At 35.9% G+C, this 26,184-nt stretch overlaps 1 protein-coding gene across 2 annotated transcripts in view; it reads left to right on the top strand.

The window, feature by feature from the left end:
• The window catches only part of TLK1 (tousled like kinase 1), a 143,950-nt gene that overhangs the window by 13,519 nt on the left and 104,247 nt on the right, over nt 1-26,184 (top strand). Inside the window, exon 2 of one of the 2 annotated variants that reach the window (XM_046018325.1) lies at nt 21,247-21,295. The exons of the other annotated variant lie outside the window; for it this stretch is intronic. The gene's annotated coding sequence lies outside the window, so the exon portion shown is untranslated. The remainder of the gene's footprint in view (nt 1-21,246; nt 21,296-26,184) is intronic. 2 annotated transcript variants of the gene reach the window in all.

The following is a 26,184-nucleotide window of genomic DNA, read 5'->3' as shown; positions in this document are numbered from 1 at the left end:
TTTACTGTGATGCATTTTTTAAAAATATTTATTTATTTATTTGAGATGGGGAGCATGTGTGCTGGGGGTTGGGGAGTGGGGTGGGGTGGAGAGGGAAAATCTCAAGCAGACTCCCTGCTAAGCTCAGAACTCCACTCAGGGCTTAATCTTAGGACACTGAGATCATGACCTGAGCCAAAACCAAAAGTCAGATGCTTAACTGACTGAGCCACCGAGGTGCCCCATGCATTGATCTTAATTTTTGATTTTATATGTTGGTTTATCTTTCATTATTGAAGTATAAAACTTAGAGAAAATGCATGCAAATTTTTGCTCAGTGAATTATTATAAACCATAATCAGTGTAACTACCACTCAGTCAAGAAATAGAACATTGACAGCACTTCAGAAGCCCTCTCCCTTCTACCATCAGTCACTACATTCTCTCTTCTCCCCAAAGAAATCACTATTCTGACTTGTTATGCCTGTTTTTGAATGTTATATAAATCGACTCACATAGTATATGTTTTATTTCTAGCAATTTTTGCCCCACATAATGTTTTCGATATTCATCCATGATAATATCTGTAAGTGTAGTTGATTTTCATTGTTTTATGTTACTTTGTATGTATATACCACAATTATTATAATCCGTTGATATTCAGGTTGTTTCCACTTTCTTATTACTACTAATAATGCTGTATGAATGCATTTATACTGATCTCTGCATGTACTGTATTTGTTGAGTATATACCTCACAGTAAATTTATTGGCTTATGTGTATGAATTTGCTGATTTTCCAGAGTGGTTGTAACAATTTATATTTCCATGAGCACTTTTTGAGAGTTCCCGTTGCTCCACAGCATCACCAACAATTAGAATTGTTAGTATTATTTATTTTTGCTAATCTGATGGCTGTGAGGTGGTATTTATGGTTTTAATTTTCATTTCCCTGATGAGTGAAGTTGTTAACCAGTTTTTCGTATTGGCTTTTGAATATCTAATGTATATGAAGTGTTCAGATCTTTTGGTCAGTTTTCCTTTGTGGTGTTTGTCTTTAAAAAACAGTAAGGTATTTGAAGGAATTCTTTTGTATTTTGGATAAGTGCTCTTTTATTTTTTAATATACTGCCCCCCCTTCTGTGGCTTGTTTTTCCCTTCTCTTTATGGTATTTAAGAAGCATGTCAAGTTCATAAACATGTTTTCTTATATTTTCTCTCGTAAAGTAGGCATTTACAACTGTAAATTTCTCTCTAAACACTCAATTAGCAGTTAGTTCATCAAGTTTTGATGTGGTTTTGTTTTTATTAATCTCAGGTGTTTTCTAGTTATCCTTTTGATTTCTTCTTTGGACCTGTTGCTGATATGGGAGTATATTAATTGCCACATATTTGTGGATTTCCCAAGTTTCTTTCTGTAATTGATTTCTAATTTAATTCATTTGTGATTGGAGAACATACTTTGTCTATTTTCAGTCCTTTTCAATTTGTTGACACCAAGTTTTATGCCATAGCATATGGGCTGTCCTTGAGAATGTTCCATGTATGCTTTAGGAGAATGTGTATTCTCTTGTTGGATGGAGTACCTTCTACATGTCTCTTAGGTCTTGATGGTTTATAGTGTTTAAGTTTTCTGTTTCCTTGTTAATTTCTGTCTCATTTTATTTGTTATTGAAAATGGAGTATTGAAGCCTTCCAACTGTTGCATGGTTGTTTCTCTTTGATTCAGTCAGTTTTGTGTCATGTATTTTGAGGCTCTGTTGCATGGTGCATAGGTGTTTATAATTTTTATATCTTACAGATGGGTTTACCCTTTATAATATGCTATAAAATGTTTCTCTTCACTCCTAAAAACATTTTAGATATTGTCTGATATTAGTGTATCCACTACAGTTCTGTTACGGTTGCTATTTGCATGGTGTCTCTGTCCATTCCTTTGCTTTCAGCCTATTTGTGTCTTTGAGTCTAAAGTGTGACAGCATTAGTCAGATCTTCTTCTTTTTAAATCCAGTTTTATAGTCTTTGCTTCTTGATTTTAGTGTTTAGTCCATTCACATTTAATGATATTGCTATGGTTGGATTTATGTCTGCCATTTTGCTTTTTGTTTTCTATATGTCTCCTTTTGTCTTTCTTTGCCTCTATTGCATTCTTCTGCACTGAGTATTTCCTAGTGTAACATTTTAGTTCCCTTAATGGTTCTTAAAGTATTTTTTGAGTTATTTTCTTAGTGATTGCTTGAGGGGGAACATCACACAATTTATCAGAATCTAGTTCAGATTAATAACTCTAGTGATATATAGAAACTTTATTTAGTTCTACCCTGTCCTTCCCCTTTTTTTAAAAGCACATTGCTATGTTACCAAAAAATGCATCACTATAATTATTACTTTATATAATTATATGTCTTTTTTTTTAAGATTTTATTTATTTGACAGACAGAGATCACAAGTAGGCAGAGAGGCAGGCCGGTGGGGGGGGGGGAAGCAGGCTCCCTGCTGAGCAGAGAGCCCAATGCGGGGCTTGATCCCAGGACCGTGAGATCACGACCTGAGCCGAAGGCAGAGGCTTTAACCCACTGAGCCACCCAGGCGCCCCATATTTCTAAATGTTTTAGGCCCAATGATACAATTATATACATGGCATATATGTAATTAATTTTTAAATTAAGAGAATTAAGAAGAAGAAATAGGCAATTATGCTGTCTTTGCTGGCACTCATGTTCTTTTATGTAGATTCAAATTACTCTATGGTGTAGCCAGAAGAACTGATTCTGATTCTTATGCCAGTTGCAGTGTGCTGTTCAGCCCCTGCAGTGGGTTTTTCCATTTTAGTTATTGTACATTTAAACTCCAGAATTTTCATTTAATTATTTTGTAAAATTTCTCTTCATTGGCATTCGCTATTTGATGAGACATTGTCGTAATAACCTCCCTTTAATTATTTAAACATGGTTTCCTTTAGTTGTTTGAGCATATGTTTAATAGCTGATTTGAGCTCTGTCTGCTGAATCCAACATCTGGGCTCTCTTAAAGGCATGTACCATAGTCTCCTTGACCGTCAGATATGACTGTGGTTTGGGTCCTGTTCATTTTGTCTCTTTCCCTGATTTTCCCATTAAGCTTTTGACTGGTTTGTTTCTATTGCTGTTACACCTCAGCCTCCACCTAAGTGCTGGCTGATTGCTTTGTTGTTTTCATCAACATCCTGGGAATTGCTTGCTCCACAGTATGATCGCTGCATTGTCAGGTTTCTGCAGAAGCTAAGGGCAGCCAGTTTTTGAGATTTGTGTTTGCTTTGAGAGGTACCTGCCTTTCTGTTTGCCTCATTCTTAGTAGTTAAACTTCTAGATAGTCTGTAGCTTTGCTTGTTGCTACTTCTGTCTTTGAACTACAATTCTTTTAGTTATTCACCTCCAAGATCTCCATAGTTTTAGAAAAGGCCCGCAGGAATGAACTTTTCCACAGTGGGCCAGATAAAGTCTCTTCCCTTAGGTAGAGAATAGAGCTCTCAGTTCTTAGGGCCTGTTTTCTTTTTTCCTCTGGAAGAACCTCTGCTTTGCTTCAGTGGAGTTAGGGAGAGAGAAAGGAGAGTAACTGCTTTTTTTTCTTTTTTCTTTTTCTTGTTTTAAGGGGGTGGGGGGAGAGGAGCTTAAGTAGACTCCATGCCGGGCATGTAGCCTATATCTGTTTCACAGGCCTGAGGTCATGACCTGAGCCAAAATCAGGAGTCAGGAAATCAAGAGTGGGATACTTAACTGACTGAGCCATCCAGAAGTCAAAAAAGGACATAACTTCTGTTGAAGTGACACCCAGCTGTAGGAGTAGGCCTTTGGGTAAGGATGGTAGTCTCCTTTTCTCAGCTTGCCTCTCCTGTGAACAAGATTTACTTATAAGTGAGCAATTGTGACCCAGTATTTTTGGCCTACGATACCTAGAATAGAACTTCAGCTTATAAGTGGGAGTTGGTTGGGAGGAGGGACTCCATAGTTTTCTCATCCATGCTTGCTTGGTGTAGAGTTTCTGCAACACAGAGCTGGGGGGTTGGTGGTGAGAGATGCCAGCATCCTTCTCCTCTGGGGTGAAATTATCCTCTTGGACTGGGATAGGAGAGCTAGCTCCTGGAGCACCCAGCTGGTGTAGAACTTCTGTCACATGGAGTTGTGGGGTGTGAATGGGAGTGATTTGTGGCTCAGATGTCACAGATGCTTGCTTTTCTCACCTCAGTTTACTATATTTTCTTGAATAAATGTTTCTCCATTTGTTGTATGCCCTTAGGATGATCTCCAAAAACATCAAATGGTTGGCAGTTCTTTAAAAGAAAAAAAGTTGGCCCCTGGGTGGCTCCGTTGGTTAAGGGTCTGCAATGCCATCAGTTCAGGTCATGATTCTGGGGTCCTGGGATCGAGCCCTACATCGGGCTCCCTGCTTAGTGGGGAGACTGCTTCTCCCTCTACCCCTCCCCCACTCCCCAGCTGGTGTGTGTGGGCGCTTCTCTCTCTCTCAAATTAAAAAAAAAGTTAAGGAAAAAAAGTTTCACCAGTTAAATGGTTGTTTCAGATGGTCCACTGAGCTCCTCGTGCCACTATTCCTGAAGTCATCCTATTCTACTAGATTGTCTTTCAGAAACTTTATTATTGTTATGTTTTTTGTACTTAGATCTATAATCCTCCTGAAGTTGATTTTTTTTCCTGTGTGGTGTGAGGTAGTACTGTCATTTCCATATGGCTGTTCTGATACTATCTTAGCACCATTTACTGAAAAGAACTGTTCTTTGCCACTGTTTGGCAGTGCTTCCTTTTTTTGTGAATCAAGTGTTTATACCCAGAAATAGGTCTGTTTTGGGGCACCTGCGTGGCTCAGTTGGTTGAGCATTTGTTTTTGTCTCAGGTCATGATCCTGGAGTGCCGTGATTAAGCCCCTGGATCGGGCTCCCTGCTGAGTGGGCGACTGCTTCTCCCTCTGCCCCTCACCCTGCTTGTGCTCTCTTTCCCCCTCTCTCTCTCTCATAAAGAAAGAAAAGAAAGGAAAAAAAGAAAGGGAGGGAGAGAGGGAAAGAAAGAAAAGAAAGGTCTGTTTCTAGGCTGTACATTTTCTTTTTTTTTTTTTTCAAGATTTTATTTATTTATTTGACAGAGGTCACAAGTAGGCAGAGAGGCAGGCGAGGGGTGGGGTGGGGGGGAAGCAGGGTCCCCGCTGAGCAAGAGAGCCTAATGCGGGGCTCGATCCGGGGCTCGATCCGAGGACCCTGGGATCATGATCTGAGCTGAAGGCAGAGGCTTTAACCCACTGAGCCACCCAGGCGCCCCATAGGCTGTACATTTTCTATCATTTGTCTGTTCTTGTGCCACTATACTGTCTTAATTACCAGCTTAATACCTAGTAAATGTAATTAGCTTGATATCCAGTAAAAAACTTTCCTGACTTTTTTTTTTTTAAGATTTTTTATTTTATATTCGACAGACAGATCACAAGTAGGCAGAGAGGCAGGCAGAGAGAGAGAGGGAAGCAGGCTCCCCAGTGAGCAGAGACCCCGATGCGGGGCTTGATCCCAGGACTCTGGGATCATGACCTGAGCCCAAGGCAGAGGCTTTAACTCACTGAGCCACCCAGGTGCCCATTTCCTGCCTTTTGGTAGGTGAAATTCTAAAGATGTTCTCCCAGGATTTCTTTCCTGCGAGTATTCAGTTGAATACTTAATCTTACATAGTGCTTTGAAGGGATTTTGCAGATGTAATTAAAGTCACAAGCTACAAACCTTAAAATGGTGAGATTGCCTTGGATTATTTGGGTGGGTCCAGTTCAGTCACACAAGCCCCTTAAATACAAAAAAGTTAGAAGAGAAGGCAGGAGAGAGAGGTGGGGCAGAAAAAGGTCGGAGAGATTTGGCTCAGAAACATGAAAAGGACTTGGCCTGCTGTTGTTGCCTTTTAAAGGGGACCATGAGCCAGGAGATGTAAGTGGCTGAGACTGTCTTATTTGACAGTCAGGAAAGAGATGGTGACCTTTGTCCTATTATTGCTTGGAACTGAATTTTACCAGCATCCTAAATGAACCTGGAAACAGAGTCTCTTCTCGAGTGTCTAGACAGAAACACAGCCTATCTAATACATTTCATCCTTGTGAGATTCTAAGCAGAGAACCAATTGAGCCATGCTGATGCACAGAAACTGGAGATAATACATAGGTGTTTTTAAGCATCTATGTTTGTGACAACTTGTTAGAACAGTGATAGACAATACACATTTTATTGATTGTCTTCAAAATTGCTTTGGCTTTTTTTGGGTACCTTTTACAAATGAAACAAAACTAAAACAGATCTCTTGATGGTTTGAAATTGCATTGAATCTGTTGATCATATCTTCACAATAATGAGTGTTCTAATCCATATAGATTGTGAATATTCATCATTTCAGTAATATTTTATAGTATTTTCTATAATGATCTTGCATAATTGTTACACTTGGTGTTTTATTTTTATTTTTTGATATTACTGTGAATAGTATCTCTAACTTATTTTCTGTTGCTGATATGTAGAAATTCAGTTAATTTTTGCATATTGCCTTGGTAACCAGCAATTTTGGTTATCATTCTGATAATATATCTCAACTAGATTGACTTTCTATAAACATATGGCTTATGTGTGATAAATTCATTTCATTTTACCAATCCTTATACTTCTTGTTTTTCTAACCTTATTGCAGTGATTATAACTGCCAGTACAGCGTTGAATAGATTGTTGTAGTGGGAATCCTTGTGTTGCTCCTATTTTAGAAGTATGGGAAGAATCAGTATTTTACAGTTTAGCTTATAGGCATTTTGGATCTATCCTTTCTCAGATCAAGGAAGTTCCTTTCTGTTACTGGTTATGAGTTTGTTTTTGTTTGTTTAAATCATTAATGGATATTGAATTTTATCAAATGCTTTTTTAGCATTTATTCAGATAATTTTAACTTTTCACCATTTTTAAAACGTGAATTATTTTATTGCTCCTTAATTATTATACCAATCTTGTATTCCTAGACTAAATCCAATTTAATTGTGAACCATTAGTTTTTTAATATGAATTACTTTGCTGATTTTTTATTTGTATTTTTGCACCTACATATGTGAATGACATAGGTGTGTAACTTTCCTTTTGCATAAAGTCCTTGTCAGCCAGGTAACACTGGCTTCATAAAAATGAGTTGGGAAGTGCTTTTTCTTTTACCACTATCTTAAGAATTTATGTAAGAAGGGTGTTAGAGCTTCTTTCAGTATTTGGTAGATGTCATTGAGGAAGCTTTCTAGGCCTGGAGTTTTCTCTGTGGAGAAATTCTAAATAATGACTTCAATTTCTGTAATGTCACAGTTACTCTTTAGAGTTTCAGTTTTCTTATCAGTTTTGGTAAATTGTATTTTCTTGTAATTCCTACATTTTATCTAAAATTTCCAATGTGTATGCATAAAATTGTAAATAATATTTCCTGTGATTTTTCTGTGTCTATGATCTATAATGATGTCTTCTTTTCATTCCAGATGGTCACTATCTGTGTCTTGTCTCTTTTTTTTTTCTTGATCTCTCTTACCAGTTTATTAGTTTTTTCATGGAACCAGCTTTTAGCATTCATTCTTTGTCTTTTATGTTTGTTTTCTATTTGATTGATTTTTATTTTGATATTTATTGTTTCCTAATTTGACTTTCTTTGGGTTTAATTTGCTGCTCTTTTTCTAGACTTGTGTGACACAGGCTTAGTTCTTATTTTAGCCCTCTTCTCCATTCGTCCCCCGTCCCCACCCACAGTGCATTTGAGGTTATAAAGTACCTAAGCATGGGTTTGACTTCCTTTCTCTGATTTTTTTTTTTTTGCCTTACCCCCAGAATTGAGGTGAAATTCATATAAAATACAATTAACCATTTTAAAGTTTTCACTCCCATAGGTTTTTATGTGTGTGTGTGTATATGTATTTCAGCCCAAAATATTCTGCAACTTCCATGATTTCTCTTGATCCATGGATTAAATTCAGAAGTACAGTTGACCCTTGAACTATGTGGGAGTTAAGGGTGCCAACCCCCACACAGTTGAAAATCTGCATGTAACTTTTGGCTTTCCAGAAACTTAATTACTAATAGTCTACTGTTGGCTGGAGGCCTTACTAATAACATAGAGTTGGTTAGTACATAGTTTGTATAAGTATTTTATACTTTAAAAGGCTTTTATTGGGGCGCCTGGGTGGCTCAGTGGTTTAAGCTGCTGCCTTCGGCTCAGGTCATGATCTCAGGGTCCTGGGATCGAGTCCCGCGTCGGGCTCTCTGCTCAGCGGGGAGCTTGCTTCCCTCTCACTCTCTCTGTCTGCCTCTCTGCCTACTTGTGATCTCTCTCTGTCAAATAAATAAATAAAATCTTTAAAAAAAAAAAAAGGCTTTTATTGCTTTCTAATCTAGCCTTACTGTAGTAAGAACTAAATTTGTTTGATTTCATTTCTTTAAAATAGACTTGCTTGATGACCCAGCATATGGTCTTTCTTGGTAAATATTCCTTGTATAGGCCTTTCCAAAATTTTGACTGTAGTGGTTAGATGTGAGTGTGTGTGTGTGTGTGTACATATTTATATATATAAGTTATATCAGGTTTTTTTCTTAAGATTATCATTACTTTTTTTTTTTTTTTTGCTTGTTTGCTCTTACTTAGAGCAGGCTTAAAGGTTTAAAATGTCCCAGGGGCGCCTGGTGGCTCAGTCAGTTGGGCCTCTGACTTCAGCTCAGATCATGATCCTCCAGGTCCTGGGATGGAGTCCTGTGTCCAGCTCCCTGCTCATCAGGGAGTCTGCTTGTCCCTCCCCACCTCCCACCTTGTGGACACACACACTCTCTCTCTCTCTCAAATAAATCTTAAAAAAAAAAAAAACCCAAAGTGATTGTAGATTTGTCTCTGTATAGTTTGTCATTTTTTGATATTAGGTATTTATATAATTTTTGTTGTAGCTGCGTATAGATTAAAGACTTTTGTATCTCCCCCCCAAATCTTTTATCATCATGACATGTTTCTCTTTATTTTTTGTAATGCATTTTGCCTTGCAGTGTACTTTATCTGGTGATTAAGACAGATACTGTTAGCTTTCAGTTGCTAAATGTTTGTATAGTATATCTTTTTTCAGACTTCTCTTTATAACTTTTATTTATATTTTAGCTATCTCTTATAAATAGTGTATGTTCTTTAAAAAATAACTAGTTTGAACATGTTTGTTTTAGTTGGAACATTGAGTAAGTTTGTATTTAATATACTTAGTGATGTATTTGGGTTTAAGTTGATGTTTCTCATTCTGTTACTGTGTTTGTTTGAACTTTCTTTTAATCTCTTTTTATACCTTGTTTTGGATTGTTATTTTTTATTTCAAATAATTCCCCACGGGTGGCTTAATGGTTATATTCTGTTTTAGATTACATCCTAATTTTTTTTAGTGGTTATCCCAGAAATTAAAATATGCCTCTTTGACTTATTAAAGCATAGTGTAAGTCAGTTTTTTTTCCTGCTTCCTGGTCAAGCAGCAACTTCAGAGACTGTTAATTGTACAGTTCCTGCTCCTGAATTACATACTGCTATTATTGCAGTAATAGTGGTTTGGTTCTTCTTCTTTTTTTTTTTTTTTCAAGATTTTCTTTATTTGAGAGAGAGTGTGTGCACAAGTAGGCAGAGGGGTAGGGGAGAAGGAGAAGCAGAAGCAGACTCCCTGCTGAGTAGGGAGACTGATGATACAGGATTCCCAGGACTCTGGACTCTGGGATCATGACCTGAGCTGAAGACAGATGCTTAACCAACTGAGCCACCCAGGTGCCCTTGTATAGTTTGGTTTTACATTATTTTAACTGCCATAAGATATTATTAGTATTTTATGTAGTAATTCTGTATTTATATTTACAAACATAGTTACTACTTTTTTTTTATTTAAGTGGAGTTGATTCTGTTTGCGTAAAGAGCGCCTGGGTGGCTCAGTGGGTTAAGCCGCTGCCTTTGGCTCGGGTCATGATCTCAGGGTCCTGGGATCGAGTCCCACATCGGGCTCTCTGCTCGGCGGGGGGCCTGCTTCCCTCTCTCTCTCTCTGCCTGCCTCTCTATCTACTTGTTGTCTCTCTGTCAAATAAATAAATAAAATATTAAAAAAAAAGAATGCTCTTTAATGTTTTCTCTATTTGGGCCTATCTGGTGTGGAATTCTGTTACTGCTTGTCTGATAAATCTTTCCTCCATCTTTATTCTTGAGAAGTTTTTGTTGTTTTTGTCTGACATAGGAATCTGAGTAGGCAGTTATTTTCACTCTTTAAGCTCAATGTGTGTTATTACACTGAGACCTGATTTCCATTATTTTGTTCTGGAGTCAGCAGTCTGTCTTATCGTTGCTCCTTTGGTGGTAATCTAGTTTGCTATCTCTGGTTGCTTTTCAGGTTTGGGGAGGTTATTTTTGGTTTTCAAGCAGTTTTACTCTGATGTGTATAGGTATGCTTTTCTTTTGTTCTCCTTGGTGTGTGGAGGACTTCTTAGATCTTTGACTTGTGGCTGCACTATGCAGTGCCACTACATACATGTGTCTATTTAAATGATCATTTAAGAAGTTAGAAATCCAAGTTCCTCAAGTTCTCAGTAGCCACATGTAGCCACATGCCTGCCTTTTTGGCAGATGGAGAGCATATCATGTCCGTCATTGTAGAAAATTTTGTTGGATAGCACTGTTGAAGCCTTTTATAAGTTTTGGGAAATTTTCAGACCATATCATTTCAGATAGTTTTCCTATCTTGTCATCATCTCTCTGGGAATCCAGTTGTATATATATTAGATCTTCTTACTGTATGCTGTATATTTGTCATGCCCTTTTCTGTATTTTCATCTTTTTATTCCTAATGTGCCTTTGAAAGGTACATTTTTCTGAGATATCTTCTAGTTCATGAATTTCTCTCTCCCTCTCTCTCTCTTTCTCTTTTATTTCAAAGGGAGGGGGAGGAAGGAGCAGAAGGAGAGGGAGACAGAGAATCTCAAGCAGGTTCCACATCTAGTGCAGAGCTTAACTTTTGGGGCTCAGTCCCACAACCCTGAGATCGTGCATGACCTGAGCTGAAATCAAGAATCAAACATGCAGTCAACCGAACCACCCAGGCACCCCTCATTAATTCTCTCTTAAGCTTTTTAATATGTGTCAAACTCACCTACTGAGTTCTTAACTTAAATCCTCTTACTTTTTTTAGTTCTAGAAAGCAATTTGGTTCTTTTTTGTAGTTTCAGGTTCTCTGTCAAAGTTCTCAGTCTTGTTATTCAGCATAATTATTTAGAAGTGTTTGATAATTTCATTATCTAGATCCCTTTGAGTCTTGTTCCATGTTTTATTTGCTTTTCAGTCATGATTTGCTTTCTTGGGTTTCTCTTTCATTGTTTTGTTTTTTAATTGGATATGAGACATTTTTAATGAAAAGCCATAGAGATCATTTGGGGCCTAAAATAATGGCAGTCTTCCATGATAGGACTTACATTTAATTTTGGCAGAAATATAGGGGCACTGTAAACCTCAGATTTTTCTTGATCCACTTTTAAGGATTGAGATTAGAAGCTGGGCCTTAATCCTGTTTACTTTTGCTCAGAGATGGAGATCCCAGTGCAGAATTTGGGGGAGGCTCTGTATTTCTTTTTTTTCTTTTTCCTTTTCTAGGACAGCCCAGTGATACTGCCAAAGTTTTGCTTAGCATCTCAGTTTCTGAATCACTAGTTCGGAAATCAGCAGATACTTCTAGTGTCTGGGGAAGCCTCATTTACCAGACTCAACTCTCTGGAGTTTCTTTTCCTGATTTTGTCTCCATGATTCTTCACTGACTGATAACTATAAGCAAACTTTAAAAAAATAATAATTTAGTCCAGGTTTTCAGGTTTCCCAACCCAGAATATTGGTCTGATTTATCTAATCAGCATTATTAGGAGTTCTTGTTTGCTTTTGTTTTTAATACTTCAATTTGTTGGAACATTTTGGGTGAATTTGAATCTTTTTTCCTCCTCTCAGTAGTTTTTTTTTTTTTAAGATTTTATTTGTCAGAGAGAGAGTGAGAGAGCCAGCAAGCACAAGCAGGGGAGTGGCAGGCAGAGGGAGAAGCAGGCTCCCTGCTGAGCAAGGAGCCCAAGTGGGACTTGATTCCAGGACCCTGGGATTATGACCCAAGCCTAAGGCATTTGCTTATTAAGCAATTATTAATTATTAAGCAATTAAATATTAATAAGCACTGAGCCAGCCACCCAGGTATCCCTCCTCCTTAGTAATAGTAAATGTATAGTTGAGTAAACATGATCTGGGACTTTTTTTCCCCCTGTTATTACGAAAGGACAATGCATTGATAACATTCTAAAATAACATGTGGCACATAATCCTACCACTCTAATGATTTTTTTCTGATTCTGGGAGAAACTGTTTTCTGATGATTGCAGTCATAATGGAGTTGTGTCTTATGCAGGGATTAGGTTCTAAGAGGTCATAGTTAATCTTTGCACCTTTTTTTAAAAAAAAATAATAGATGCAACATACACATTTCCTTTCAGGTTGGATGTATTCTCTATTTTCTGTTCTCAGTTCTTTCCACTATAGGTAAGAATGTGACACACATCTTTGTTACTTAGCTTCTCTTAGATTATTGCCCTTCGAGCAGTACTGTTTCAGCTTTAGAAACTGACTTTTGGGTTTGCTAAATACAGTATAACACTTTGTATGCCTTTGAAAATTGTCATGTCTCAAATGTTGCAGTTATTTCAATTTAAGTTAGTAGAAAAGTATGCACTTCTTTCTGGATGTTGCTGTATTGTAAGAGTTGTACCTGTTTACCGTGTCACCAGCAATGCATATGAACCAGTTTAATGGAAGTATCACTGCTCTAGTGGTAGTATATTTTAAAACTGTTTGGCTTGCGTGGTTGTATTCCAGGTTGTTTTACTTGTATATATTTGATTACCAAGAACATAAGCAGTTTTCCACACGTTTATTACCTTTTTTGTTTGTGGTTTGTTTTGAAAATTACTCAGGTTTCTCAGAATTTACTGAAGAGTATACAACTTTGAATTGCTTAATCAAAATTATTTAGGGGGATTTTTGGGGGGGGAGAAGGAGCAAAATTAATTAACTGAGGTCACAGTATTGATACCATGAACCCATTACTACAGGTTATTTCTACCAAAGCTTACTTTTACTACAGTATGTACTGATTACAAGGATTGTGACAGTTCTTATGTTAAAACTACTTGCATTTGTTTGTACTGTCTAATTTAGTTCTCTAGATTACAGAGCAGCAGAAGAAAGAAGATGATTGGCAATTTTAAGGGGGGGATTAATGATTTCAGTTTATTCCCAAATACTGGCATCTGAGATTTGGAATAGAGATCAGTATATCCTGCTATGGTAGCGTCCTTGCCAGGATCAATTTATAGTAATTATTTACTCTTCACTTGCTAAAACGTAGATATATATGTTAAATGTTGTTTTAAATATCTTGAAATTTAACAAATGTTGTTCTTAAATTTTCTATTAACAAGTTATTGACTAAAGCATAGATGCATATCTATCTAGAACTTGATGTTTAAAGCATTTTAGTTATCTTTAAAAACTAACATTGTTGCAACCCTTACCTCTACCCCACAGTTAGCTTTTAATAAGAAAATGATAAAAGTGATGCAACCTCTTTATTATCAGAGCTCATAGTGATTTTATTATATATTTTAACTGTTATTTAGGATATCTTTTCTATACTGTATAAAGTAAAAATGAGTTTAACCCGGTTATTTGTGAAGACAAAGCTGTGTTATTAAGTAGTTGTACAAATCCTGTATTTACTGAGTGCCCGAAGAACTTAACTACTAATGAAAGTTGACCCTAAGGTGCTCGCTTCGGCAGCACATATACTAAAATTGGAAAGTTTCCCCTAAGATTGAGGCTTAACTCTAGATGCTGCAGATATTAAAAAAAATAATGCATGTTCTCACATGCCTGTGTGTGTCTTTGTATATGCAGATGTCTTGATGGTAGAAATCAAAAGCCACATAAAAGATGTTTCTTTTGTATTTTGAAAAGAATCATTAAATCAAAATTTAAAAAATATTTACTCTTTATTTACTTCATTTTATTTTTGCTTTGTACCTAATTTCTTGTTTTGGAATTAGGTATAGAGCATGAGTTGGTATACTTTTTGCAAAGAGCATGTTAGTAAGTATTTTATGCTTAAAAGGCCGAAAGTTCTCTGTTAGAACTATTCTGTCCTTGACTCCTACAAGGGCAGCCACAGGAAATGTGCAAATGAATGGGTGTGGCTTTGTTCCAATAAAGTCTTATTTGTGGACACTGAAGTTTGAATTTCATGCAATTTCTGCTTATCACGAAATGCCCTTCTTTTTGATCTCCCCTTCCCAGTCATTTAAAAATATAAAAAGACTTTTAGTTCATGGATAGTACAAAAACAGGTAGTGCTCCCTATGACTAGTATAGAGTAACTTTCTCTGAGGAAGTTGAACACTTTAAATTAACCAGTTATCCAAGTAGATAACTCCAGATCTGTTTTATCTTGCAAAACTGAAACTGTAATACCCATTATACAAGAGCTTTCCCTTCCCCTCTGCCCTCAATCCCTGAAAACCACCATTTTATACTATTAATTTAACTACTCTAGGAATATAAATGCATATAAATGCAGTCATACATGTTTGTCTTTTTGTGACTGGCTTATTTCATTTAGCACAGCGTCCTCAGTGTTCATCTGTATTGCAGCATGTGTCAGAATATCCTGCACTTTAAAGGCTGAATAATATTCCATAAATGGAATAAATATTCCATTTATGTATATATCACATTTTGTTTATCCATTTATCCATTAATGGTTGCCTGGCTTGCTTGGCTGCTGTGAATAATGCTGCTATAAACATGGGTGTGCAAGATATCTCTGAGATCCAGCTTTGAGTACTTGTGGGTATACACCCAGAAGTGAGATTGCTTGGATCATATGGTAATTTTATTTTTAATTTTTTGAGGAACTCCATACTGTTTTGCACTGTAGCTGTACCATTTTATGATTTCATCCACAGTGCACAAGCATTCCAATTTCTCTACATCCTTGCTAACACTTACATTCTATTTTTTTAAATAGTCATCCTAAGGGGAGTGAAACGATATTTTTGGGTTTTATTTGCGTTTCCTTAATTATTAGTGATATGAGCATCTTTTTCTGTGCATGTTGACCATTTGTGTTATCTCTGCAGAAATGTTTATTAAATTTTTTGCCCATGTTAAAATCATGTTGGCTGACTATATTATTTTCAAGAATACAATTTTTTTCCTCTCTTGCAGTGTGTTCTACGAGTACAGAGAAGTAAGTTAATGTAATTTATTATTACTTACAAAGGTAATAACTTAAAAGAATGAGGAGCACAGTAAGTGGAAGTTCTAATTTACCAAAACCATTCTAATAGAGAAGCCAAACATTCTGTAATTGTTTTCAAAGTGCATGAACAGCAGCCTGGGAAGAGGAAGTGCATATAATGTGACTAAAAAAGAAATAGGATTGATTTCTATGTGTCCTGTAGACTTACTCATTCACACCTTGCTGTATATTGTAATCAAATAGTATGTTAAAGCAGTTTAGAGAGTTTTTACGCTCTGTAGTATTTAGACATACATGGTAAGTAGTTTATAAAATTGGTTCTGATGTATCCAGCCACAATCATTTCAAGTTTTATTCTTTTACATTGTCTTTCTCCTCATTGATAGTGTGAGTTCATAGTGTGAGCACTGTCTTGTCTCTTAGGCCCAATGACTTAAAATAGAGCTGATTATATAAGTGATCCATAGTATGGATGGTTTTTTAAATATCTAAATGGTCAGTGAAAACAGTTTTTCCTCATCCTCTCTACTTTATTTTTTGTATATTGAGCTGGGCTTTCTTTGTACCTATCCTTCCTTCCTGTTGTTCTGTGCGCTTTGCTAATGGTTATTGAACCATTACCTTAAAATAGGTAACTGTGAGGTTAGTCTTCATTGTTAGGTGAATAGATAAGTGAGGCCTGCATGAAGAAACTCACTGTTGTCCCTAAAACACATCAAGTTCATTGTCTTCAAATAGGAATTCATGATCTATCTCCCTGAAGTAGTTCCTTTTATAGTGACTGTTATTACCAGTTATTCATGTGTAAACCAGAAACATTTCCCTTTCCCTTACTTTTCAGATTCAGTCTACTACCAACTCCTGTTGTTTTTTTCATCTCCTAGACACCCCTCTGATCTTATGTGGTCCTTGTTCAAGCTGGTGCCTTCTCTTACTGGATCACTGCAGTGGCCACATAACTGGTGTCCATGAATCCACCCTGGAATCTATAATTAGGCAGAAATACTGCTGCTGGAATACTTCCCAATAACAGTACTTAATATTCTACATGATTTAATTTATTTTTTAAAATCTTTATTTATTTGAGAGAGAGAGTATGCCTGGAGGTTGTGGGGAGGGGCAGAGGAAGAGGAAGAGAGAAACTCAAGCAGACTACTCACTAATCATGGAGCCTAACGTAGGGCTTCGTCTCACAACCAAGATCAGACCTGAACCGAAACCAAGAGTCTAATGCTTTAACCAACTGCACCACCCAGGTGCCCTTAATTTTCCATTTTTTCATTTTTCTTTATTGTTAGCTGTTTGGGGTTTATGACCAATAGTAAAAAGGGGAAGAAGTGAAATTGCTTATTTCTTGTCACTATAAAGAAATGTGTCCTTTTTTTTTATAAGGTAGATAGCTTGGCATTGGGAAATAAGTGTTAAGTCAGAAAATTACTATAATTGAAAGAAAACTTGGTATAAGTCAGACTTTTTGAATGTACAGATTGTTGAAAGACTATGAGGGCCGACCTTATAAGGTATCAACTTAATAAGGCTTTGCATTTATCACTCCCATTTCGGCAGCTTTGAGATAATACACAGATTAAAAATGTATGAGAATGATGTGACCCACAGTTTCTTTGAGTTCTATATTCTGTATTGAACTTCCATAAAATGACAGTCCTAATATTTGTAAAGATACTAGAGGATTGGTTATACTCTAGACTATTCTGGTCATGGAGTGAAAAGTTTGAGCCATACAAACCTATTTTATAGACTTAAAATGTGTGAATATATAACTTCATGTGGTTCAGCCTGTTAAAAAAAAATCACAATTTCTTATCCTTTGTTAAAATTGATTTACTTATATATTTATCTAAAGTTACAGATTGGTTGGGTGCCTGGGTGACTCAGGTGGTTAAGCTTCTGACTTGGTTTCAGCTCAGGTCATGATCTCAGGGTTGTGAGATCAAGCTGTGTATTGGGCTCTGTGCTGGACATGGATCCTGCTTAAGATTCACTCTCTCTCTCTCTCACTTGATATTAGATCTCCCTGTCCCCCCCATATATATACATATATACATATATGTATATGTACACACACACACACACACATATTTATTTATAAATATAAATAAAAAAGTTACAGGTTGGCATTTCTATCAGGTTTGAAGGTAATAGAAAATGTTACTAAAATTATTTTGTATCTTGGATGATTTAGTCTTTGGAAATGTATCTTTCTAGAGAAACGTTATGATCTTGATGGGTTTATACACTCATTTATGTATCTGGCATCTAAACTTTTGGTATTCTCTGGAGTTGTACAGTAATTTAGAGTTGGGAATGTTGGTTAAAGATTGTTTTTATTTTCATTGAGCAGCATAATTTATGTTGAACGTGTCTTTGTGGGCATTTGGAGCGGGTAGGGTTCCTAAACAGAGTGGTTTATTTTTTTGGAAATCTTCTGGATTTATTAATTTAAAAATTCAATTTTTTTTCTTCTTTTTTTTGAAGGTTTGGGCTAGTGAAATCAAAAGTGAATAAAGGAATGCTCTACTGTTTGTTAATATCCTTCTGTTGCTTCCTCTTCTCACATCACTTACTTGGCATGCAGTTTTGGGAGGTTGCTTATTTTTCTAGGACTCAGTAGTAGTTAGTAAGTAATAGTAATTAAAAATTATGGAGGCTATATATTCTAGGAACCTACTAAGGGTTTGCCAGTATCATCTCATTGATTTGCATAAGAATCCTGTGAAGTAGGCTCAGTTACTACCAGGATTTTATGGATGAGGACAGGGCTGGGATTTGAACTCTGGCAGCAGAGCCCATGCTCTTAACCCTAAAGCTATTTTCCTACAGTAAGTGTCCACAGAAATCCATTTTAAGAGTCATTTTGAAGATATGATAGAGATGATGTTGGTGAAATAATAACCTATGTTGAAATCACTAGAATATTTTATCCTTATTATAATACTTTGTTTCAGATAGTGTTTTAAAAGGTAGATAGTGCTCAACTTGGACTTCTTAGGTAGAGTACCTGCAACTTCCTTGTTGGAGATTTATTTCCCTGCTGCAGATGGATTGTACCAGATGACTGTTCTGGAGCCCTTCTTTCACCTTGTCCTATTGGGATAGAATAGACCAAGAAGGAATACTGTGGGGCAGTAAATCATCACTATGCTTTTGAGGGTATATCAAAATGGTTACTTCTGAGGAGTGGGATTTTGGGAGATAGGGGAGTATTGGGACTTTCATTTTTATGTTTCTGTATTATTTATTTCAACCAGCATTTATTACACTGATAATGGGGAAAAAGCATGGAACTAAAAAAGATTCTTAAGTAACCAGTACTTAGTGATAGGATACCAGTTGACTTTGCAGTAATAAGAGGAAAGTAATAACTAGTCTATGTTTTACCAAATTCCTATTTTGGACCTTTCTTAGAAAACATTGCTTTTTATATGTACAAGCACGTGTGTGTTCATTTTCTCTCTCTCTCTCTCTCAAGCACACCCCCCCCCCCAAACTCTCCTTTTGGACTGCTCTTTTGGGATAAGGGGTGCTTAATTGAGTGGATATTAGTTCTAACAGTAGGTAATAAGACTTAATCTCTCAGTATCTCAATTGCCTTATCTTTAAGATGAGAACTGGATGTTAAAATAAAGAAATAGCCGACTATAAAAATGTTGTGTATGTATACACATGTATGCGCATATATATGTGTGTATATGTGTATATGAGAGAGAAATTGATTCTAAAAATAGCAAATTACTATAAGCTTAAAGAAAGTAGAGGAGTGGGAGTTAGTTACATTACTTTGACATTAACAGAAAAAAATTAGGCATTGAAGTATATGCTATTTTACCTACCAGGAAATTCTAACCACAGGGAGAAAGCTAGAAGGGAGCTTATTATGTACATAATAAATGCCAGTCTTTATTGAGTACTTGTATTGTAGCATACATATATGCTCACACTTACTGACTGCTAAGTGACAGGTTTAGTTTAAAACTATTCATACACACTTTATCCTAACAGCTATAAGGTACATACTTCTATTATCCATTTTATTTCTTTATTTAAGAAGATTTTATGTATTTGACAAAGAGACAGTGAGAGAGGGAATACAAGCAGGGGGAGCAGGAGAGAGAGAAGCAGGCTTCCCGTGGAGCAGGGAGCCTGATGTGGGGCTCCATCCCTGGACCGTGGGATCATGACCTGTGAGCCAAAGGCAGACGCTCAACGAACTGAGCCACCCAGGCACCCCCATTATCCATTTTATATATAAAGAAGCTGAAGCATGGTTAAGGAGCTTGGCCATGCTTACACATCTTGTCTATTTGTGTATTTATTTTTGATGAAAGAAAAATTAACAGCCAGACATTTATTTATCCCCCTGCCCCCCAGACTTTTTTATTTATAAGAATAAAATTGAAATTAAATTATTACGCATTATCTAAGGTCATGAGTGGTAGAGAAGAAGAAACCAAAACTTTACTCTGCTTTACTCTGATGCAAGCTATGTTTTTTTATATGAATAATTTGGTCTCAATATATCTGCATTCTTTGCTGTAAGGGTTACAACAAAAGTGTTTAAAATGACTAAGTAAGTATCTTAAAGATAAGGTGAGGTATTAATCTGATATGGAGTGGTCCTAGATTAGACCTGTCTTTATTTACCACAGACATATATAATTGAATGTATATACAGGATTCAGGAATCTGGCTTTCATGCTTAACTCTTTTCGTCATTCTAGATGAAATATTTGGGATGTGTGTCTGTGAAAGAGTATAGTTACGTGTGTGTATATATATATATACATATACATTAAAAAACTGAAATAGCAATACTTTATATGTGAAATTCAAATATTAGTGCCTACAAATAAAGTTTTATTGGAACACAGCTGTTTTGCATTATGCTGTTTTGCAAGTGATGCTGACTAAACAGAACTAATACTATACACACAAGACATACATGTGTAGGTAGATGGATAGATTATATATAGCTCAGATAGTTTAGTGAAACAGAATAAAGTACAGAAACATGTGGGAATATGATAGATGTCTAGAAAAGTATTTCAAATCAGTGGGAAAGGTTCCATTTGTGAGAAATTGTATGACATTTTCCTTTGGAAAATGTTATAACTGTATACAATGAAATTCTAAATAAATTTCCAAATGTTAGTATTTAAATTCACAAGGAAAAAAATGTGGGAGATGTTTTTATTAGATTCATAGGGGGAAAAGGTTATGAAAGAAATTGGGTTGCTTTTTGATAGCTCATTTAACATGTTCATTTAAATACCAAAAAATTAGAATATTCGGTTTTAAATTGGCAATCAAGCTGTGGCATAAGTGTTGGAATGTAATATAGTCAACAAAAATAATAGCTATGTTTACTAAATATATGATACAAAATGCTGTGTATGAAAATAGATATGTTCTATTAACTGTTAAAATGGGTGTTTAAAGGCAAAAGTCAGAAGTAATTCTGGAGTGTTGAACAGTGTAGACTTCTTAAATTCTTTGTTTCCTATACTTCGAAGTGCATTAAAAAACTAATGAAAAGGAGTGATTTAAATGGAATATTTTATCTTGTTGAAATAACTTCTAACTTTATCATGGTGTTTCTGTTTTTAATCAGAGTTCTTTGCTTTGTCAAGTATAATGTGAAAAGTATTAATCGAAGAAAGACCTTAACTGTTCTGTATAAATCAGCTTATCAGATGAAATATAAAAAGTAACAATTAAAATCTGGAATGAGTTAAAATATTTTCAGACTTCAGGAAGTTTTAAATTTAAAAATGTAAGGCATTGGCTTAGCAGCAGTTGAATCTATTAGAAAGGTGTAAGTGGGCAAACTCATTTACTTTTTGGTAACTGGTATTAACCTTTCTGGTATTAACATACTTTCTAGATACCGTGATTTTGTTTTGACTATCTGCCAAGGAAGATGAAGTCTTAAGGTAATTAAAAAATGATATAATGAAAGATAAATTCCTTGTCATAAAAAGATGATATAACTATAAAGTGATGCCGACTAAACAGAACTAATACTATGTCTAAATACGTGGATCTTTTTTAGACTGGTCACCTTGGGAGGCAAGTTTTATAATAACTAACATCTACTGAGTGAGTTGAAAGTGTGTGTATGTGTGTGTGTGTGTGTGTGTGTGTGTGTGTGTGTGTAAGAGAGGGAGAGAGAAAATGTTTATTAGAAGGGGCTATGACATACTTCCCTAATGGTTAAAACTGTGGTCTTCCTTTATGTTTCCCTAAGTTTTTTCTTTATAGAATAGGGTATGATCTCTAATTTGGGTAGTGACATTTCCTTATATTTTTTATGTGAAATTTTAGGTTTATAATACATTTTATGGAGCAGTTTAGTAAGAATAGTAGCATAATTAGGAGACAGGTGGCTGTATTTAGAGATGGGTATTCTTAAAGGATGATATGGTCTTTATAGTGGCTTTTATAATTTCTTTTTCAAAAGTATATTAATGTATAATAAAGAATTTAATGGATTTTAGTGAAATTAGATATTCTTCAGAAAATTTCACCTCTTGTAATTAAGGACCAAACTTCTGGTGTCAGAAATAACAGTTTGAGTCCATAAAAAATTATAATCTTTGAAATGTGTTTGCTACAGCAGGAGTCAGCAAAGTACACATTTTTGTACAGTTAAAAAAAATTGAAAGAACAATACTTTATGATCTGTGAAATTCAAATATTAGTGCCTACAAATAAAGTTTTATTGGAACACAGCTGTTTTGCATTATAATGGCAGAACAGAGTAGTTGTGACAGAGACCTATATGACATTCTTTTTACTTCATACAGCTTTTGGTGCACTACAGATTTCAGTATTGCTGTTGTAACTTGACAGTGTTTTGAGTACCATGTGTATTGCCAGCCTACAGTATTTATTTTTTTATGCCAGTGCGTATCTATCATGTCAAAACAAGAAAAAGAAAAGAAAAAGGGACTCTTGAGTGCCATGCTTTTTCTTTTCTTTTAAAATTTTTATTTATTTATTTGACAGAAAGACATCACAAGTAGGCATATAGGCAGGCACAGAGAGAGGGTGAAGCAGGCTCTCTGATGAGCAAAGAACCCAATGTGGGGCTCTGTCCCAGGACCCTGAGATCATGACCTGAGCCGAAGGCAGAGGCTTAACCCACTGCGCCACCCAGGCTCCCCTGAGTGCCATGCTTTTAAGACACAGTGGAGTATGTGTTATTTTGTTGAATTAGAGAGCAAAACATTTCTTTTTATTATGCAGTGACACTGTAGCTGTTAGAGAAGAATATATGTTGACATTATTGGACTAAGCATATATCATACTATTCTCAATTCTATTTTCTTAAAGTAAGTCAATTTAAAATGGAGTATCTTATCACAGCATAATTTCTTCATAGAAATCAAAATTGAAAATGAGGCTGCCACCAAAATAAGTTTCCAAGTGGCTCATATGTTGCCAAGCAAAGCCATTTACTGATGGTGAGTTAATTAAATTGTATTTGATTGCAGCAAAAAAAATGTGTCCAGAAAAATAAAAACTCGTTTTAGAATATAAATTTTTTGGCAAGAACATTTGATTTAAGAGTTAAGGACATTTGAAGCAATATCAATAGTCAATTAAAAAAACAAGAGGCGCACCTGGGTGGCTCAATGGGTTAAGTTCTGCCTTTGGCTCAGGTCATGATCTCCGGGTCCTGGGATCGAGCCCCGCATCGGGCTCTCTGCTCTTCAGAGAGCCTGCTTCCCCCTCTCTGTCTGCCTGCCTCTCTGCCTACTTGTGATCTGTCTGTCAGATGAATAAATAAAATCTTCTTAAAAAAAAAACAAACCAAGTAATTTATAGTGGTTTTCCTTGGCTTTTGCTGAGTTGACAGATGTTATTGATACTGTTCAGTTGTTGTTTATGCAAGGTGTTAATGCCAAATTTGAAGTAGCAGAACAATTAGACCCTATGAATAGTCTGTGGAGAGCAACTACACACAAGAATATTTTCAAAGTTGAGAAAACACTAAGTACAATCTGAAGTGGAATCTGCTAAGATGTGTTAAAACTGATGGTGGTACAAATATGTGTGGAACAGAAAAAGGCTTAGTTGAATAACTTTACAAAGCTTATAAAAATGTGAGGTGTTCAAAGCTCTGGTTATTCTGTTATTCATCAGTAGGTACTTTGCATAAAATTTTGAATTTATCATGTGTTACTGAATCAGTATTGTCAGTGGTGCACTTAATTTGCTCTCATGGATTTAATTAGCATCAGCTGCATGAATTTTTTTGGATATAGAAGCTGAATTTCTTGACTGGTTTAGTAGTAAAATTTGTTTACAATTTTTTGAGCTTAGGACAGAGATTGAAATTTTTCTGAATGAAGTGGGATGGCCTTCAACCACTATTGTTAAATACTGATTGGCTTTGGAAATTGGCTTTTTTTTTTGATATCTGGAAATACTTTTAAATGAATCTAACCTAAAATAAGGAGGTGAAATAGTGCTTACATGTGAAATGTAGCTGCAGTTAAGTCATTTCAGTGTCAACTGATGTTTGAATCACAAGTAACATCAAGCTGCTTTATTCATTTCTTCTACTGTCAAAGAGAGAGTTTCATTCCCGTATGAGTTTGCATGAATATATTTGCCATCATCAGACTACAGTGCCAGCAACATTTTTCAGACATTGATGCACGTGCAAAGGAAGTTTCCATATCTCAAAAAATGAGATACTTGAGGAACTTCTTTCTGCCTTACTTCCAATTGGAAGTGATTAATCTGCAGTGTAGTGACCTATTGAAAAGCAAATATCAAAAGAATCTAAGAGATTTCTATAGCTGCCTTCAAAGTCATGAATATACTTAATTAAAATCCTGTACTTGTGGGTCGATATCAGTATTTAGCAGTACCTGTTTGTCAGAAAAGACATTTCAAAGATAAATACATAGGCTGATCAACATTATCAGTTGAATATTTGCAATAGATTTTGATGATAGGAAACTAAAATTAAGTGGTACCCCCAATTCCATTTTTATTAGCATAGTTATATTTTATAATATTGTAAAATATTATACTTAGTTATTATATCTTGAATTTTGTCAATAAAATGTTTATAGGAATTTTTCTCTTATTATGTAAAGTGTCCACATGGTATTGCCCTTGGCCTGCAAAGACTGAAATACAGTTGAGCCCTTGTCAGGAAAAATTGAGGACCCAGATTCTATAGCAGTGCTTCTCACACATGAATGCACATGATGATTTCCTGAAGATATTACTAAAATATAGATTCTGGGGCACCTGGGTGGCTCAGTGGGTTAAGCCTCTGCCTTCGTCTTGGGTCGTGATCTCGGGGTCCTGGGATCGAGCCAGCATTGGGCTCTCTGCTTGGCGGGGAGCCTGCTTCCTCCTCTCTCTGCCTGCCTCTCTGCCTACTTGTGGTCTCTGTCTGTCAAATAAATAAATACAATCTTTAAAAAAATATATAGATTCTGATTTGCTAGGTGTAGGGGTGGAACCCACAATTTTACATTTCTTACAAGCATCGAGGGGTAACAGATGGCTGCTGGTCAGTGGACTGCGTTTTGGGAAGCAAGGCTCTAGTATTCCAGATTATATTTTTATTTAGATAAGTATGCTAGGGCTGCCTGGGTGGCTCAGTTGGTTAAGCATCTGTTTTCAGCTCAGGTCATGATCCCAGAGTCCTGGGATTGAGCCCCATGTTGGGTTCCCTGCGCAGTGGAGAGCCTGCTTCTCCCTCTCCCCCTGCCTGTCGCTCCCCACCCCCTGCTTGTACTCTCTGTCAGATAAATAAATAAAATCTTAAAAAAAAAAAAAAAGACAAGTATATTAATACTTGTTAAGCATCTATTATTTGTCAACAATTATACTAAGGGTTCTTGCATACATTGCTATTAAAATGTCGTAAAAACTTGTTAGAAGTGTTGGTTATTAGTGAGGTTGGGACTCCCTACAGGAGTTTGGTTAGAAACCAGTTTTTGTTTGTTATTCCTTGAGTGTATAGCTTCCTCTAGGATCTCATGGAGGGCTGAGGTCCTAGAGGAAGCTATATATCTAAGAAACAAAAACAGTGGTAAACAAAATACCACATTGTTAGTTGGTTCTAATCTTCTCTACTAAATTTCAGTGGACTATCAACCAGTTACCAAGCCAAAGAGTAGAAATAATATATAGCACATAAATGTTTTTATAAATATTTTCTCCCTGTCTCTTGTTTTTCATTTTTACCACCATGTCTTTTGAACTAGCAAAGTTAAAATTTTGATAAAGTCCAATTTATTTTTAAAAAATTATTTGTAAGAATCTTAAAGTGTACATAATACATTTACCATTTTAGCTACTTTTAGGTGTACAGTTCAATGCCACTAAGTATATTCACATTTTGTACTGTCATCACCGCCATCCATCTCCAGAACTTTTGTATTTTCCCCTTTGAAACTCTGTACCCATTAAACACCTAACTCCTCATTCCACCACGTCCCTCTGTCTGTGACAGCCATCATCTACTTTCTGCCTCTGCATTTGGCTATTATGAATCTCATATAAGTGGAATTATACAATATTTGTACAATTGGTTTATTTCACTTAAAATGTCTTCAAAGTTCATCTGTATTGTGACCTGTGTCAAAATTTCCTTCATTTTTAATGCTGAATAATACTCCTTTTTATTCATGTACCACATTTTGTTAATCCATTCATTCATCAGTGGACACTTAGGTTACTTCTACCTTTTGGCTATTGTGAATAATGCTGGTATGAACATGGTGTATAAATGTCTATTCTAGGGGCGCCTGGGTGGCTCAGTGGGTTAAAGCCTCTGCCTTTGGCTCAG

The sequence above is a fragment of the Meles meles genome, chromosome 9 (genome assembly GCF_922984935.1).
Source record: "Meles meles chromosome 9, mMelMel3.1 paternal haplotype, whole genome shotgun sequence".
NCBI classification, from domain to species: Eukaryota; Metazoa; Chordata; class Mammalia; order Carnivora; family Mustelidae; genus Meles; species Meles meles.
This window is presented reverse-complemented; position numbering and strand designations above follow the sequence as displayed.